Here is a 19439-nt window from a genome sequence, read left to right as displayed (position 1 = left end):
CTTTTATAATGTTTATGTAGCTTATCTCAGAGGCTATACTCTAACTCTCACTGTACCCAAATTACATTTTTATCATTTTTTTCCCCACAAATGGAGCTTTCGTTTGGTGGTATTTGATCACCTTGGCGTTTTTTTTTTTTTTTTTGCGCTATAAACAAAAGAAGAGCGGCAATTTTGAAAAAAAAGCTATTTTTTTTTTGCTATAATAAATATCCCCCAAAAATATATAAAAAACAATTTTTTTCCTCAGTTTAGTCCGATACGTATTCTTCTACATATTTTTGGTAAAAAAAATCGCAATAAGCGTGTATTGATTGGTCTGCGCAAAAGTTGTATCGGCTACAAAATAGGGGATAGATTTATAGCATTTTTTATTTTATTTTTTATTACTAGTAATGGCGGCGATCTGCAATTTTTATCGTGACTGCAATCTTGTGGCGGACACATCGGACACTTTTGACACTATCTTGGGACCATTCGAATTTATACAGCGAACATGCTATAAATATGCACTAATTACTGTGTAAATGTGACTGGCAGGGAAGGGGTTAACACTAGGGGGTGATCAAGGGGTTAAATGTGTACCCTAGGGAGTGATTCTAACTGTAGGGGGAGGGGACTGACTGGGGGAGGTGACCGATCGGTGTCCCTATGTACAATGGACACACACCATCGGTCTCCTCTCCCTGACAGGATGTGGATCTGTGTGTTACCTTTCCTTTACGGTGCACTGGGCAATTCTGCTGGCAGCTGGGAAGGATGCACGCCTCCAAAATGCTAGTGGTGATTCTGCCACAGCTCTCTCCTCCACCACCTCCTCTTCTTCCTCTATGGCCACTTCTGCATACTTGTCCTCTGAACCAGCAGTGCTCCATAAGCATTCAAGGGGCTACACAAGCACTCAGGCAAAAAGATGCCATGCGGTGCTTGAGTTTGTCTGCTTAGGGGACAGGAGCCACACTGGCGCAGAAATTCTGTCAGCTCTGCAGGGGCAGGGGCAGAGGTGGTTGACACCACACCAGCTTTAGCCAGGAATGGTTGTATGCGACAATGGCACCAACCTTCTTTCCGCCCTCTGACAGGGACACTTGACCCATGTTCCATTTTTGGTACACGTCCTGAATTAGGTGGTGCAGCTGTTCTTGAGCAGGTACCCAGGCTTACAGGATTTCCTAAGGCAGGCAAGAAAAGTCTGTGGTCATTTCTGTCGGTCATGCAATGCCGGTGATGGGCTGGCTGACATTCAAAGGGAATGCAACCTGCCCGCCATACACCTCATTTGTGACATGCCCACCAGGTGAAACTTAATGTTGGCAATGCTTCAGCGGCTGCACACGCAGCAGAAGGCCATCAATGAGTACCTGTGTGAGTATGGTACCAGGACAGGGTCAGGGGGGCTTGGCTTCTTTTCGCCATGCCAGTGGCTACTGATCAAGGATGCATGCACTGCCCTGTCAACAAATGAGAAGGAGGCCACGAAGATGGTTAGCCGTGACAATGCATGCATCAGTGATACTGCCCCTCTTGACTTCCTGTTGTAGCACACGCTCCTGGAATAATGAACAGGGCACTTGAGGCAGAACAGCGGGAGAAAGAGGAGGACTGCCTTACCTCTCAATGCCCCCTTTATCCAGATAGTATTCCTGCGGGTCCGCCAAACACACAGGAAAAAGAGGAGGAGGAGAAGGGTTGTGTCAGCATGGGCATGGAGGATAACACTTAGCAGCAGTCTTCAAGGGATAATTTTTAGTCCCCAGAAACCCAAGGAGTTGTACGTGGCTGGGAGGAGGTTGTTACGGATCATGTGATCCTTAGTGACCCAGAGGACTCAGAATCGAATGCCTCTGCAAACTTACGCTGCATGGCCTCCCTGATTCTGCAAAGCCTGCGAACGGACCTTAGGATTTGTGTAATGCATTTCCAGCAGATGGAACCACAGTGTGCAGGAGGAAACTTGGCATTCAACACCTCTGAAAGTGTGTGGAATGCACGGTTTTTCAAAACTGTGAAGTTTGGCTGAGCAATGGGGGATCTGGTAAGAAGAACCTGAGGTGGAATATCTTGTAGAGTGCCAGCCCCGGCCCGTCTCCATGGGATACTTGTAAGAAAAGAAATGGCTACACATCCAGGAATTTTGATTACCTTTTTTTGTTCAAAGTGATAACACCAAGGTCACGTAGATGCGTTTCACACAAACATCTTGTGCTTAATCTAGTAATGATTAAGCACAAGATGTTTGTGTGAAACGCGTCTACGTGACCTCATGTTGGTGTCTTTGGTGTTATCAAAGGCAATCGGAATTCCTGTATGTGCAGCCATTTCTTTTCTTACAATGGGGGATCTGGTAAGTAGTTAAAGTTTTCTTTTACAGAAAATACACGTTTTCTATTTTTTTTCAGGTGGCGACAGAGGTACCTTAACCACTTCCCGCCCGGCCTGTAGCAGAATGATGGCCAGGAAGTGGGTCAGTTATCCTGACTGGACATCATATGACGTCCACGGGGGGCTCAGTGTGGTGAACGGTGGTGTGTCAGTCTGACACACTGCATCTCCGATCGTGGTAAAGAGCCTCTAACGGAAGCTCTTTACCACATGATCAGCTATGTCCAATCACAGCTAAACACAGTGTAAACAGGAAAAGCCATGTATCGGTTTTTCCTCTACTTGCGCTGACAGACGCTAGAGGAGAGCCTGCTCTCCTAACAGGGGGGGTTTATTATCAGTGCAGCCCCCTCGAGGATGCCCATCCAGGACCACCAAGGATGCCAACCCATGGCCAGCAGGGATACCCACCCATGGCCAGCAAGGATGCCCGCCTATGACCACCAGGTAAGCCCACTAGAGCCCACCAGGGATGGCAATCAATACGTGTCCATCAGTGCCACCTATCAGTGTAACCTATGAGTGCCTATCAGTGCCACCTATCAGTGCCCACCAATGCTGTATATCAGTGCCACCTATCAGTGCTTATCAGTGCTGCCTATCAGTGCCTATCAGTGCTGCATATAAGTGCCACCTTATCAGTGACAATCAGTACTGCCTCATCAGTGCAGCCTCATCAGTGCCCATCAGTAAAGGAGAAAACGTAGTTATGTACAAAAATTTGTAACAGAATCAAAGAATTTTTTTTTTTATTAGTAGAGCAAAAAATAAAAACCCAAGAGGTGATCAAGTACCACCAAAAGAAAACTCTATTTGTAGGAAAGAATTATAAAAAATGTTGTTTGGGTAAAGCGCTGAAAGCTAAGTATTGTAAAGTACCAAACCCTGGAACACCAGAAATATGTAAAAGACACAGAAACAGCAACCAGTGAACAGCTTGGACGGCCAAACCAAATGAGGAAATTTGTAGGCACCCAGTTTGACCCAGGGTCCCACCCCCAGTGTCACGCTGCCGCCCATGGTAACGAAGAATCATACCCCTGTGGGTATGCCGGCGTGATGACGCTCAGGCGGACATCACATGCATAATGTCAACAGTGGCACAGATGCTCAGCGGGACAAGCCCGCCCAGACCCCCGCAGCCAATATAGTGAGGGGGAGATGGAAGGCACCCGGAGCGCATCGCAGCTCCCGGGCATGTAGAGACAAACAGACAGCCCCACCATGTAGAGGGCCACCTAGTGTGAACCAAACATATTGAAATAAATAATAAGAGTAAAGGGTTAATAGAAAGTAGTATTCAATTACTGGCTCCAAGAGATAATAAGGGATGCCAACTGGCAACTAAATTTCAAGAGATAGGTCATGTCAAACGTTCAAAATAAATATGAATATAAATATAAATGGTATAAAAAAAAACCCTGATCAGGAAACCACCCATTTGCCTCCATCCCTATTCGGTAATTGTAAAAAAGGGGGAAGTTTGGGACTGTTCTTTGTTCCTAAGATTTTAGCCCATTTAGTATCTTCTAGCAAGGAGCGTAGTTTCTGAAAGCTTGCTCTTTTAAAATTCGGTGTCTTTGTATTACCTTTATGCTTCCAATTTGAGTGATTTATGCTGAAACTAATTGACCTGTGATCGCTGTTTCCTAAATTTCCCTGTATTTCTACATCCGTGATCAAGGCTGTATTGTTTGTAATTAGTAGGTTCAGTAATGCATTGTTTCATGTTGGTGCATTTACCATCTGACCCATGAAATTGTCCTGTAAGACATTTAGGAAATGGCGAGCCTTAGATGAATGCACGATTCCTTCCACCCAGTCTATGACTAGATAATTAAAATCCCCCCAATATAATGACACTTTCCATCCTTGCCGCCATTCCAAACTGTAATAGGAGGTCCATTTCCCCCTCCTCCCTCAGGTTAAGGGGCCTATAGCATACTCTTAGGATTACTTTCTCCTTGGTTTCCTCCCTTTGTATCTCTAGACATAAGGATTCCACCTCTCCCCTTGCGCCATTAGTGATGTCATCCCTCACATTCACCTGTATATAATTTTTGATATACAGGCATACTCCTCCCCCTTTTTTACCCTCTCTGTCCCTGCGATATAGGGAATACCCTTGAATAGTTGCCAGCCAGTTATGAAAGCTATTGAACCAGATCGGTGAAATTCCCACAAATTTAAATCCCTCCTCATACAGTAGTATCTGTAGTTCTGCCATTTTGTCCGCCAGACTCCTGGTCTGTTAGTGAAAATGCCCCCAATACTACCCACTGAAATACGTTCCACACTGGCTATCTCTATGTCTGGACCTTCCCCCACCTCGCCTAGTTTAAAAGCCCGAAAGAATGAGAATTTTGTCGGAACCCATATAAGCAATACTGTGTATTCTAACCCACATGCTTACTCTATATAGTGATTGGCCTCATTCAAAGTCCCCCTGGCCAAACTCTCTCTTTTTCTAGTTTTAAAGCCCCTCTAACTTTTCGGCCATCTTCACTACCAGCAGATCTGCACCCTCTTCATTTAGGTGCAGTCCATCCCTTCTATAGAGCTGGTAACTGACTGAAAGTCAGCCCAGATCTCCAGGAACCCAAACTCATTCTTTCTACACCAGCTTCTCAGCCACAGGTTTACTTCCCTCTGCCTTTCTGGTGTTGTTCGAGGTACAGGTAGTATTTTTGAAAATACTACCTTGGAGGTCCTATTCCTTAATTTAGCTCCTAAATCCCTAAAATCGTTTTTTAGGACACTCCATCTTCCACTGACTTTGTCATTGGTGCCAACGTGCACCATGACAGCCAGATGTTCCTCAGCCCCCCTCTCCAGTAATCTGTCCAGCTGCTGTATCAGCTGATGTGTTTTCATCCCTGCCCATCCTCAACCTAGCCACTTCTGTCTACAACACTTCACTGTCATCCTCCCTGGACACACTGCCCCCCTCACCACACACAGAATCAGGCCCGACCCCTACAACCTTGGAAAACAGAGGACACCTGAAGTCTGAAAAAACAAAGTCAAGCTTTTGAGTGCCTGTGGCGTAAGACTAAGTCTCAAAACGATTTCAACCAATATAAATCTGCCCTCCAAAAATACAATTCCTGCCTCTTCACTGCCAAGGAGACCTATTTTATCACTCTCATTAACAACTTATCATCCAGTCCCTGTAAACTCTTCTATACCTTTAACTCTCTCTACTTAGTCCTCTACTCACTGCCCAAGAGATCGCCAATCACTTCAAACATAAGATTGATACAATTTGTGAGGAGATCTCGGCTGTACAGATACCTTCGCCACTTAACACTCCATATCCACAGGTGCAATTATTACTTCCTTCATTCAACCCTGCCACTATAGATGAGGTTGCCAAACTTTTCACCACTGTCCATCTAACCACCTGCCCCTTGAACCCTGTTCCCTTGAAAAAGCTATGGCCACCCTCTGGATCTAACCTACACTCTCTAACCCACATCTTCAATCTCTCTGTCTATTCTGGCATCTTCCCCAACTCTCTAAAACATGCACTAGTCAACCCTATTCTTAAAAAGCCCTCACTAAACCCCACCAGTCTTAACAACCTACGCCCCATCTCCTTGCTCCCCTTTTTATCCAAACTCCCTGAATGTCTGGTCTACAACTGACTGAACGACCACCTCTTCAAGATAACTTGTTGATGCCCTTCAGTCTGGATTCCGCCCTCAACACTCCATAAAAACTATTCTCCTAAAATTCACAAATGATCTGCTAACAGCTAAATCCAATTGACACTTTTCTGTACTCCTACTTCTGGACCTCTCTGCTGCCTTTGAAACAGTGGACTACCTCCTAATAAAATGCCATTCCTTTGTTCTCCGTGAATGTACTCTTTGCTGGTTCTTATCCTATTTATCCAACCGCACCTTGAGCATTACTTACAATTCTACTTCCTTCTCTTCTCTCCCTTTCTCTGTCGGGATCCACCAAGGATCAGTTCTTGGACCTCTCTTAATCTCCATCTACATCTCCTCCCTAGATCAGGTAATAGCCTCTCATGGCTTTCAATACCATCTCTACGCTGACCACTCCCAAATCTATCTCTCTACTCCTTGGCTCACTCCCTGACTCTCCTCATATCTATCCAAAACTGAGCTCCAGATTTTTCCTCCCTTTCATGCCTCTTCCCCTGATTTCTCTGTCAAGATCGATAGCACTGCTATCAGCCCATCCCCACGTGCCAAGGTTCTAGGTGTAATCCTGGATTCTGAACTATCCTTTTGCGCCCCACGTCCAATCACTGTCAAAATTTTGCCGCCTCAACCTCCGCAACATCTTCAAAATATGCCCCCTCCTAACCAATGACAACATAAAGTTCCTAGTTCACTCTCTAGTCATCTCTCGCCTTGACTACTGCGACTGCCTCCTCATGGGATTAACATTACATAGGCTATTCGCCCTTCAGTCCATCATGAATGCCAGGCTCATCCAACTAACTAACTGCTCAGTTTCTGCTACTCCTCTCTGTCAATCCCTCCACTGGCTTCAATTCACCCAACATATTAAATTAAAAAAACTGACAACAACTTACAAAATTCATCCACAACTTGGCCCTCAGCTACAGTACATCACTAACCTAGTCTCAAAATACCAACCTGTTTGTTCTTGTCATTGCTCCCAATACCTCCTGCTCTCTAGCTCCTTCATCACCTTCTTCATCACCTCCTCCCATGGTGACCTCCCGAGCCTTTCCTGTTTTATGGAACTCCCTATTCCTGACCATTTCCTACTTTGCGATCCCTGATAACTTTCCTCGTCAGAGAAGCCTATTCTGCTCCTGCCTAACAGCTGTACTTTTATTTTCTCCATCAGCTCATCCCCCACAGTAATTAACTTTTTATCAATGGATTCTCCCTCATAGATTGTAAGCTCTAACAAGCAGGGCCCTGTATTGAATTGTATTGTAACTGTACTGTGCACCCTTATGATGTAAAGCGCTGTCCAAACTGTTGGTGCTATATAAATCCTGTATTATAATAATAGTAATAATAATAACGCCTGGTTGTCTTTTTCATAGTCAGAAATTACCTGTAAATGTGACTGGTTAGGTATCTTAGGTGTGAGTGTGTGATGTTTGTTTGTTTAATTTTTTTCTATTAATAGCATTTAGTTATACATACTGTATAGACCAGACCTAATTAAAGACAATAGACTCCCCATGTGGTTAATTAACTTTATCCCAACATCTGATCTTTAAAAAGGCTAACCACATGCTACCCTGCAGCTTTGTTCTAATGTGGTGGGCTCTTGCCTAGCAACCAGCATCATTAATCACCAGGGGAGAAAGTGAAGAAGGAAAGGAAATGGTGGCTTTCAGTATGCTAACAGACATAAGTTAGGTAGGTATGCATACATTATTACACCTTAAATACACACTATGAGATAGTCATTTGGATTTCTGAGTTGTCTCTACCCTTCCCCGCTTGTTATTATTACACCATGTGAGTGGATCCTCTGTGCCACCAGTGGTGTGCTAAGTCCTACATTTAAAGTGAACATAATCTGGTCTAAAACTGTTCCTAAGATAGTGAAGGACTTGTGGTACCTAGTTTAGTTTTTATGTTGCTCCTAGGTTGTACACTGGGTTTTGACTTCCATCCAAGTCAAGATTAAGCCCCACTCCTGACTTTATTTGTCAAAGTTCACAGCCTCTATTGCCCAAGAAGAATGGGACATGTGATAGTTGAATGACAGCGGATAGGGTTTAGTGCTTGCAGTACCTAATCTTGAGAGTCAAACCCTGTGTATAGCTTGGGCCTAGAATTCAAGAGGTCTCCACTTCCATGCTGATGGTACCTTATGTATTTTCTAGTCTAGGACAGGTTTACTTTTTATCCCTAAAGAGTTCAGTTTTATTAAATATTTTTTCTAGGGGCTAGGTATAGTCCGAAAGCAGGTAAACGATAAGGCAGGCAGCATTGAACACAGGCAAAATGTTGAGACAGGAAGTAGACAGATGAGCAACAAAAGCCAAACCAATGGCACGGGTTTTAACCTACAAGTAATGAAGGATTCAAAGAACAGAAAAGTACCACAGTGCCCTAAGTGGAATATTTCTTGGCTATGTCACAGATATACTGGAATGTACATGAGATGTGGTTCCCTGTTTGAGCCACCAAAGATGTAGGGGCATACCTACTATCAGCAAGTCCTGGTGAGGAACAATATGCCTGCATGAGAACCAACAATATGGTGAAGAAACCAGTGGCCACATATGGAAGGCAAAAATGAGCTGATGAATCATAACAGAGAAATTTATAGAAGGTTAAAAAAGGCTTGATTCTTTGCTATGTCAAAAGAAACGTTTTTTTTTTTAAAATTATGAACTACCCTAGGTTACTTGTCTTATGCTGCCTTCAGTCACATCAGTTCTCAATGTACACACAGCTCTCTACACTTCCATCATTTACTATAAATAAGTATGCTATTTGTAGCAAAATGTGTTTATATCTTATTTTTCTCCTTGAAGACATAAAGGACAATGACACTTAATGATAATTACAAGCCACTAAAGCTCCATTCATATCTAGGCATTGCTATTTTACAGGAATTTTTTGGGGTGTTTTTTCAGACGTTTTTTCTGGCATTTTTGCAGAGTTTTTGCAGCATTTTTGTACAGGCGTTTTGAAGTTCAAAAGGTCACCAATGTAAAAGCCTGTAATCTGCCAAAAAAAGAAGCTCACATACTTTTTTGAGATTTAGACGACAGAACGCTCAGATGTGAACAGGGGCCATTGAAATTAATGGGATTTGTCTTGTTGGACGTTTTTTAGAGCTGATGCTTAGAGCAGAAAAACGCCCAAAAATGCCTAGATGTGAACAGAGCCTTAACACTGAATTTTACAAAAAAAAGATATTTCCATTTCAAGGTACAAGCAGTGTAATTTTTGAAAATTACATAAAAAAGTGTGTGTGGCAGCACAGGTAAGGCTGCATTCACACCTGAGCATTTTGTCACCTGAAGTGCGACGCTCAAAAACGCTAGAGGGGAAAAAATACATTATTCCCTATGGAGATGCATCACATCTCCACTCCAAAACGCCCGACGCTGAACGCCTGAAGCTCAAACAAGTTCTGGACCCTTTTTTGTTGCGCATATCGGGCGGTTTGGGCGTTTTTGAGCGTTTCCTTTTCCCATAGAAAGTAATGGAAACGCTCGATTCAAGCGACTAGCGCGACAACAAGCGTTTGCTACGGGCGTTTCGTCGTTTTAATCAATAGAACATTTCACCCAGGCAGAAGATAAAAAAAATCTACCAACATAGCAACAAGTGATGATCATTTTTCCTATTGGCTAAAATAAAAAACGTTGAAGTACAAAAATGTCGGATGACGCTGTATGCAAATGCGCAAATAAGCATGAATACGCGCGACAAAACGCCGGAAAAAAACGCCGGAAAAAACGACTGAACGACCTACGCTCAGGTGTGAATGCAGCCTAATTGAGCGAGGGGGGGGGGGGGGGGGGGTGGTGTAAGTTTTGTTACCATGTTTTCAAGACTAATAGGCAAACTGTTGTCACGGGCATGGGTAGCTGGGCACTGTCATGGGGACATTTATCAAAATGAAAAAAAATTGTGTAAAGCAGGGAGAGGGTTCTTTTAAACTAAAGGTAGCACTAGAGGGCGGCTAGATTTTGGGTCCCCCCTTTCTTACACAGCAAGGCAGCATACATCTTTCCACTTTCATTCAGAGACAAAGAATCAGTCTATGGGCTTGTTTCTTTTTTTTGTTTTATTGGGAAAGATAACTTGGATAGGGTATAAGGATTATGGGATGCCCAACTTGACTAAACAGACAATGTGGAGGACAGCTTCCTTCTCTACACACACCACAAAAGTAAACAAAGCCTTGACTGTATTCCCTCCGGAACAGCAACAGTCTTTCAGGAAGTGGCAAAAGGAAATTCCCCTCTGTGTCCCCTGGGTGGAATTTTAGCAAAGTCCCAACTTGCAGAAGCTCTTTGTCCCCTCTCTCAAAAAATACTGTCCCTGGAAATCGTGCTGCCTCAGAAGAGACTACCGTTCAGGCCTCCCGCGGTCCAGGTCCTTCCATGCAAGCCAGGGTGTCCCCTAGAAGATACTGTAAAGGTCGTAGAGATCTCTTTGTCCTTTCTTTCTCAGCTCCCAGCCTGGAAGCAGAGCCCCTCTCACCCCTGGGGTCCCCTCCCAAGCTACAAAACACAGCTTCCTCATTCCATCCTCCACCTGACTCCCCTTGCTGGCTAGGCTCCACAATATTTATAGGCTGGCCCAGTCGCCCTGCCAGGCCTGCTGCCTGGGGATTGGCCAGATTCCCATAAATATGCATATCAGAACCTCCTGGTCTCCACCCACTAGCTTCTAGAAACTTCTCCAAGCTTCTAGAACTAGAGGGAGGTACCAGAGGCTTAACTTGTAGAGCCCTCCAGCCTGACCTACATTAACCCCCAACCAATTACAAAGACTCACACCTACCATGAGTCAAAGATACATGTTCCTACTCTAAACTGAGCACTAGAGGGTGCTTCATAAAGGCAAAACATTTTTGGATAGAGTTCAGAGGGATTAGAATACTTGTCAGTTTTTATTGCTGTTTGTGCTCCCATTAGGGAGATTTGCTCTCTCTATTTCATCTGTCTACCATCATTAATGAAAGTAAATGAAAGTCCCAAATTTTGGGAGGACATCAGAAAACGAATAGAGGGGACGCTGGTGACACACTGTGATTCCTTCACCTTACTTCCTGTTTTGTCTATCGGACAGGAAGTGAAGGAAAATCTCTCCAAATGGACACAGATGGCAAAAAAATGACCAGGGATATAACCCTCCCTTACTCTTCACAGAATGAAAATAAAAACTTTTTGCCTTTAGTTACATTTCATTGTTACTGAAAAAAATCCTTTAAATTGGGAGATGCCTTTAACCACTTCAGCTCCGGAAGATTTGGCTGCTCAATGACCGGGACTTTTTGTGCGATACGGCACTGCGCCGCTTTAACTGACAATTGCGCAGGCATGCAACGATGTACCCAAACAAAATTGACGTCCTTTTTTCCCACAAATAGAGCTTTCTTTTGGTGGTATTTGGTCATCTCTGCGGTTTTTATTTTTTGTGCTATAAACAAAAAAAGAGCGACTATTTTGAAAAAAAACACAATGGGGGTTATTAACGAAAGGCAAATCCTTTTTGCACAACAAGTGCAAACTACAAGTGCAAAGTGCACTTGAAAGTTCACTGAAAGTACACTTGGATGTGCAGTCGCTGTAGATCCGAGTGGGATATGCAAGGAAAATAAAAAACAGCATTTTAGCTTGCACGTGATTGGATGATAAAATCAGCAGAGCTTCCCCTCATTTCAGATCTACCCCTCAGATTTACAGCAACTGGACTTCCAAGTGCACTTTCAGTGCAATTTCATGTGCACTTTGCACATGTAGGGCCGGATTCAGAAAAGAGATACGCGCGGCGTATCTCCTGATACGCCGTCGTATCTCTGAGTCCGGCTGTCGTATCTATGCGCCCAGGCCCGGATTTACTACCTTTGCCGCCCCAAGGCCAGGTCCTTCAATGCCGCCCCCGCCTGCGCAGTACAGGGGGGACATTATCCGCAGGACACTGAGAAGCGGGGGGAGGGGGTGCTGCTGCCGAATATGACATTGAGAGGTGGGGGGGGGGGTGCTGCTGCCGAAAATTGCATAGAGAACTGAGGGGGGGGGGGGTGCTCACCTCTTCCCTCAGTTTTCTCTCCTCTCACCATCCGTGACATGACAGGGGGGAACTCCCGAAGTGAAAGTGGTGAAAGTGTCCTCTCCGCCACAGTGCCGCCCCTGCACATACTGCCGCCCCGAGGCCTGGCCTTGTTGGCCTTGTCTGGAATCCGGCCCTGTATGCGCCTGATAGAATCAGGTTACGCATAGATATGCCTAAGATCTGACAGGTGTAAGTGTCTTTCACCGTCGGATCTTAGGCTGCAATTTCACGCTGGCCGCTAGGTGGCGCTTCTGTTTGTTTACGCGAGGAATATGCAAATTAGTATTTACGTCGATTCAGAAACGAACGACCGCCCGGCACTTTTTTTTTACGTCGTTTGCGTTCGGCTTTTTCCGGCGTATAGTTACCCCTGCTATATGAGGGGTATGTGCGGCGTATCCTATGTTAAGTATGGCCGTCGTTCCCGCGCCGAGTTTTGAAATGTTTACGTCGTTTGCGTAAGTCATTCGCGAATACGGCTGGACATAATTTACGTTCACGACGAAAGCATGACGAGTTGCCAACGTCATTTGGAGCATGCGCACTGGCATTCAGTCGCGGCCGGCGCATGTGCAATTCGTTTGGCGCGGGGACGCGCATCATTTAAATGATGCACGCCCCCTACCCGCCAAATTTGAATTCCGCCGGGTGGATTTACGCTCTGCCGTCGCAACTTTACAGGCAAGTGCTTTGTGAATACAGCACTTGCCTGAAAAACTTGCGGCGGCGTAACGTAAATGAGTTACGTTACGCCAGCAGAAAGATCCGCTGATCTTTCTGAATCTGGCCCGTAGTTTGCAATTGTAATGCAAAGTGGATTTGCCTTTCGTAAATAACCCCCAATATTGTGTTCTTTTTGCTATAATAAATACCCCAATTTTCTTTCAAAAACCAGGTTTGCGTAAAAGTTATAGCGTCTACAAAATAGAGGATAGATTTATTGCATTTTTATTATTATGTTTTTTTTTACTAGTAATGTCAGTGATCTGCGATTTTTGTCGGTATTATGACATTATGGCAGACACATCGGACACTATTGACACATTTTTGGAAAAATTGTCTATTTGCTATAAAAATTCACTGATTACTGTGTAAATGTCACTGGGAGGGAAGGGGTAAACACTAGGGGGCGATCAAGGGGTTAATTGTGTTAACTGACTGTGTAAGGGGAGGGGACTCACTATAGGAGATGACAGGTGGTTTTCAGCTTGTAGGAACTCACGATCTGCATCTCCTCTCAGAACAGGAATGTGTCTGTTTACACACACACACACACACACACACACACACACGTCCCTGTTCTGCCTCTAATTAATAAATGTTCTTATTATTTTCTTTTTTAAATTGAGTTTTTACCTATTTATTTATTTATTTATTTATTTTTTAAGACAGAGTTCAGAAAATAGTGTGTAAATCTGCCTAAAATATTTCCCAGCAACCTTGTCTCCTTGTGGTCAGCTGTAAACTAGTGGAATGTGGTGTGTTGGACTGGTAAATACCACCCAACGATGGAAAACTCCATATCTAGCCTTTAGAATGTTCGGTATCTGCTCCAAACCTCATCTGCTACACTAAATGAATGAAAAACAAGAAACAGCTGCAAATCTTTTCCACGCGCTACACGTGTATAATGAAACGTTCATGAAAAAAAAAAAAAAAACGGCATCAAAACCAGCAGCTTTTCAGAATCTGCCTGTCACTGTCTGCGCCGGCTTAATCAACGACACCTGTTTATCAAGCAGGGATGTAACAATAAACACATGCTTCAATCACACTGCTTTTGCTATATTGCTGCACACATCAGAAAGCGCAGGTAAACAGTGTAACAAGCAATTTCGTTATTATTATGGCACAGCACGAAGTGTACATTCCTCTTATCAGCCAGTGATTAGCTTGTTGTGCTAGAATACTGTACATCCTGTGGCTCCCATATCAAGCAATGTCACAACATATAACAAGCTCTAACAATGTTTTGTTTATTTTATAATAAGATGTAAGCAAGGCTAAGCCTTCCATTGGCAAAAGGAAGACATTTTTATTTTTTTTTTTACAAAAAAAAAAAAAAAAAACGCTCCGCTGTGACTTGATGTTTGGAATATAAATGGTTGCCAAGCCCCCAGTTTCTGTTTTTTTTTTTTTTTTCCCGAGTTCTAATTAATAGGGCTCAATCACAATGGCATCTAAAATTAGACATGTGCACAGCAAAAATTTTTGTTTATTTCTGTTTCGTTTCTGTTCGTTTATCGTGATTCGTAACGAGTCGTAATTTCGTAAGACGTTAGTTATCGTATTCATACTCTTTAGTATTTTCGTAACACTCTTTTTTCCGTTTCCGTTTTTTTCTGTTAGTTTATTTTTCGTTGAATCGAGATTAGTATTTTCGATATATTTTGTATTCTGCCGCGTTCGTATTTTTAAAATGATTTTATTCGTTCCTTCGTTTTTACGTTAGTTTAATTTTCGTTGTTTTGCTATTCGTATTTACAATATATTTTCCATCATGACGCGTTCGTATTTTCGTAAGAAATATATTTTCATTGCTTTATGATCATTCGTATTTTCGTGTCTAATTTCCTTTGATTGTAAAAACGTACTTTTGTCGATTTTATTGCATTCGTAATTCGGTTAGAATACATTTTACGTTTATTCGACACACTACTCGTCGTAATTTTGTAATTCGTACTTTACTGTGATTGACTTGACTGTCTTAGTTAGCACACACACCCTGTCTAGAATGAAGTCTGACGTAGAAGAAAACTAAAATATGTCAGATATTACAAATACAAATCTAGAAATTAGATGCACCGCAGTCTAAGGCCCCGTACACACGACCAAACATGTATGCTGTAACTGGTCCGCGGACCAGTTTCAGCATACATGTTCGGTCGTGTGTAGGCGCGAGCGGGCCGAATTCCAGCAAACATTTGCCCGCCGGGTCTTTTTCCAGCAGACAAATATTCCTGGACGTGTTTTAAAACCGTCCGCTGGAATCCTGCCCGCTCGGTCGTCAGTACAGACCTACCGTACATGTCCGAGCGCCCGCCGTCCCTCGCATGCGTCAAATGACTTTGACGCATGCGTGGAAGCCTTTAAATTGCAGGCCCGCCCACTTTGCCGCGTCATCGTCGCGGCGACGACGCGGACAAGCCCCGCGTATTGTTTACGCGCGGACTTCTGTACGATGGTTAGTACAGCCATCGTACAGAAGCCCTCTGGCAGACATGTACGGTGAAAACGGTCCGACGGACCGCTTTCATCGTACACGTTTGCCCGTGTGTACCGGGCCTTACACACAAAAAGACAAAAGGAGCCAGGAGGTAATGAGAAAGAAGCTCATTGGGGGAAGGAACAAACCTCTTCAGAGGAAAGGGAAATGTCCAGAAATATTTCAGTACTAACGAAAGCTAATTTACATTATTTCGTATTTTCGTTGTTTTCATTTCCGTTTTCCGAAGATTCGTAATTTATTTTCCGTTAGTTTTGATTTTCTTTTTTTATTCTTTGTTCAGCATTTCGGTTGTTTTCTTTTCGGTCTTCGAATATTAGTAAGTTTGCATTTTCGTTAATTTTGTTTTTCGTAATTTTTTTTTTTTTTGGGTTCGGTATTTTCGTTGTTTCTATGTTTTCGTTTCTTTCTTCTTTAGTATCTTCGTTGTTTTCCATATTCGTTATTTTGAAAATATCGTTATTCGTTATTAATTGCGCTAAACCGTTCGTTCATTCGTATGTTAACGAATCAACTAAAATAACGAAAATTGACGGAAAACGTATTCGTAACTTAAAAAATTGCACATGCCTATCTAAAATGGCATGTTAAGATCTAAAAAGTTGCGCAGTCTGTAAATGTACAGTAAAACCTTGGTTTGCGAGCATAATTCGATCCAGAAACATGCTTGTGATCCAAAGCACTTGTATATCAAAGCATTTTTTTTACAGGGTATACAAGAGAAGAGAGGCACCTCTAAAGCCGTGTACACACGATTGGATTTCTGATGGAATCAAATCCGATGGATTTTTTTGTCGGATATCCGATGAAGCTGACTCTCATCAGTCTTGCATACACACTATGGGCCAGATCCACAAAGAACTTACGGCGGCGTATCTATTGATACGCCGCGTAAGTTCTACGATGCGCCGTCGTATCTTTGTTTTGTATCCACAAAACAAGATACGCCTGAATGTGGGCTAGATCCGACTGACGTACGTGTTAGTACGCTGTCGGATCTTAGGTGCATATTTACGCTGGCCGCTAGGTGGCGCTTCCGTTGATTTCCGCGTAGAGTATGCAAATTAGCTATATACACCGATTCTCAAACGTACGTCCGCCCGGCGCATTTTTTACGTCGTTTACTTAAGGCTTTTTTCGGCCTAACGTTACCCCTGCCTCTATGAGGTGTACGCAATGTTAGGTATGGACTTTTGGGACAGCGTAAAATTTTCAGTTGTTTACGTTGTTTGCGTAAATCGTTTGCGAATAGGGCTTTGCATAAGTTACGTTCACGTCGAAAGCATTGACTACTTGCGACGTGATTTTGTGCATGCGCACTGGGATACGTCCACGCGTTCGTAAAAAGCGTCAATTACGTGGGGTCATACCAGATTACCATACAACACGCCCACTCCAAGCCTACTTTGAATTACGCGGGCTTACGCCGGCAGATTTACGTTACGCCGGCCCGCATATGGGAGCAAGTTCTTTGCGGATACCCTAGGAGCTACTCTGATTTACGGCGGCGTAGCGCATATGAGATGCGATACGCCCGCCTAAATATACGCCCGTTTTTGTGGATCTGGCCCTATAAGACTAAATTCCGGGCCGTGCCAAAACGAAATGAGAAGGGGAAGGTTCAGGTACGCGGTACAGAATGCACAATAGTATTCAGGGTTCCAATCTTCACCACTCAATCCTGAGTGGGTATTGCTCAACCGGATAGACTCCTCTCACATGGCCTAGCAGCCGGGATGATGCACGGACAGCACATGAACAGTCTCTGCCACAGACCGTCTGAGAACACGGAATGAATTTTCAGGAATCCTCTGGGACAGGATTTAAAGTCCCGAACTTCTTGCCTTACAGCCAAAGAGCCTTTAACCCAATCCGGCGGACTGTAAGGTATTGTAGCTTAACGGTGCATCCTTTAAGAAGTTACCAGGCCTCTCCCAAAGTACCAGCCTTCTGCTTGGTCCTTTCCGGGACAGATCCTCCCCTGGCTTCTTCCATTGAGTGGCTTCTTCCCGCAGGACAGACAGCACATGATCACCTGCAACGCATAGGCCCCAGCCAGGATAACTGGGCCTACTTTACAGGAACACCTCACGCCAGGAGGGCCATGAGGCGAAGGACCCCATAAAACGACGTTTGCCCCTTAAATATCCCCTCCCAGCATGCACAGCGGTTTCACCACTCTTACTGTAATGCTGCCGAGGAGGGACACAGAATACACCATGGTACACCTGTTGCCCCAGTTGAAGAGCTCCGTTGCTCGAAACATGTCAAGTACATAGCTCATACGCTACCTGCCTATTACGCCATTTTTACACATGTGATCACCTATACTTGTCTCTTCTCAGGCTTGTACCTTTTACCATTTTTATTTACATTTTTTATCCGTTTTCCTGTTTGTTCTTTGCATACCTTTTATGCCTAATAAAGGCTTTTTTACTGGGATTAACCGCACTATGTGAGTTACGTTTTCCCTTACATGATCTCATGATGGGCTCGTCCATCATATGCTTTTATCTGTAAACCTCTCCTGCACGATTTGGTCTCTTGCCACTGGATTGAACTGGCTCCTGAGGGTCGAAGGTCGGCACATCAAAAGGCTTCCTACTGACATCACTGCTGCCCAGGAGTTCGTGTATGCCTGATTGACACACCGTCGCTGACGAGTGTGTCCACGTATTCCGGTAAGAGTACCTAACTTTATATCTATTTATCTGGATATTATTGTGGATCGTCGATGAGGTTCCCTCTATCTACATCGGTCACCTGATTCCCACATTTGAGAAAATCATCCTCTTCCATTTCCTGCTGCTCGGTTTTTCGTTATAGGAATTCCGTTCAAACTTCATCTTTTGGACTATATATGCCATTCTTTTATTGGACTGGTATATATATTCATTTTGGAATTTTTGTTGTTTCCATCACTTGGCTAATTGCCTCATATAGGCTTTTTGCCACCTATTACAGTGTGTTTTAGTTACACATTAACTCCTATAGGAAACCACCCCCAGTGGTTCTCTGTGGTATTACATTGCTTTAACCCTTTTGTTTTATTAATTTGTTTCACCACTTATTGATGTGTTTCATTGGTATATTTTTTTCTAGTTTATTTTTTCTATATATAGAAAATTTAATTGGATCATTCACCGTATATATATTATTTGATTCATTTCTGTTAATATTTAGCGCTGCACTTTTTTTTTTTTTTTTTTTTTTTTTTTTTTTTTAGTACCACAGACAGAACAGAGGCAAATTTGTACACAATTCAACAGCTCTGGGCCTAACTATTGGCCCAGACATTCCCTAAATTTGAAATAGCGCCCCCATCTTTGGGAGCAGGGCGCTACATACCTTTCACACCACAATTTTATCTGATATCTGTTACGCCACACATTGGAAGACCTATTAGTGCTGGAAGTGACTGGAATAGATTCAGGTAGCTACGCTATAATTTACGGCAGCGCAGCGTAGTGTATTTACGCTACGCCTCCGCAACTTACAGGAGCAAGTGCAGTATTCACAAAGCACTTGCTCCGTAAGTCGCGGTGGCGTAGCGTAAATGGGGCCAGCGTAAGCGCGCGTAATTCAAATGGGGAAGGGGGGCGTGTTTTATGGTAATATGTGATGATCTGACATGATTGACGTCCGTGTACATATCCCAGTGTGCATTGCTTCCAAGTACGGCGTAACGACGTATTGCTTTCGACGTGAACGTAAATTACGTCCAGCCCTATTCGCAAACGACTTACACAAATAATTCAAATTTCGAAGCGGGAACAACGTCCATACTTAACATTGGCTGCGCCTCCTAATAGCAGGAGCAGCCTTACGCAGAAAAAGCCTTTATGCAAACGACGTAAAAAACTACCGCCGGGCGCACGTACGTTTGTAAATCGGCGTATCTAGGAAATTAGAATATTCTACGCCGACAACAACGGAAGCGCCCCTAGCGGCCAAAGTTATATTGCACACAATTCTACGCCGCCACAATCAAGTTACATCGGTGGAGGAAGCCTATTTTTTCAGCGTAACTGCCTTTGAGAATCGGCGTAACGCTACGCGGG

Source organism: Rana temporaria, chromosome 6, assembly GCF_905171775.1.
Source record: "Rana temporaria chromosome 6, aRanTem1.1, whole genome shotgun sequence".
NCBI lineage: Eukaryota > Metazoa > Chordata > Amphibia > Anura > Ranidae > Rana > Rana temporaria.
This window is presented reverse-complemented; position numbering follows the sequence as displayed.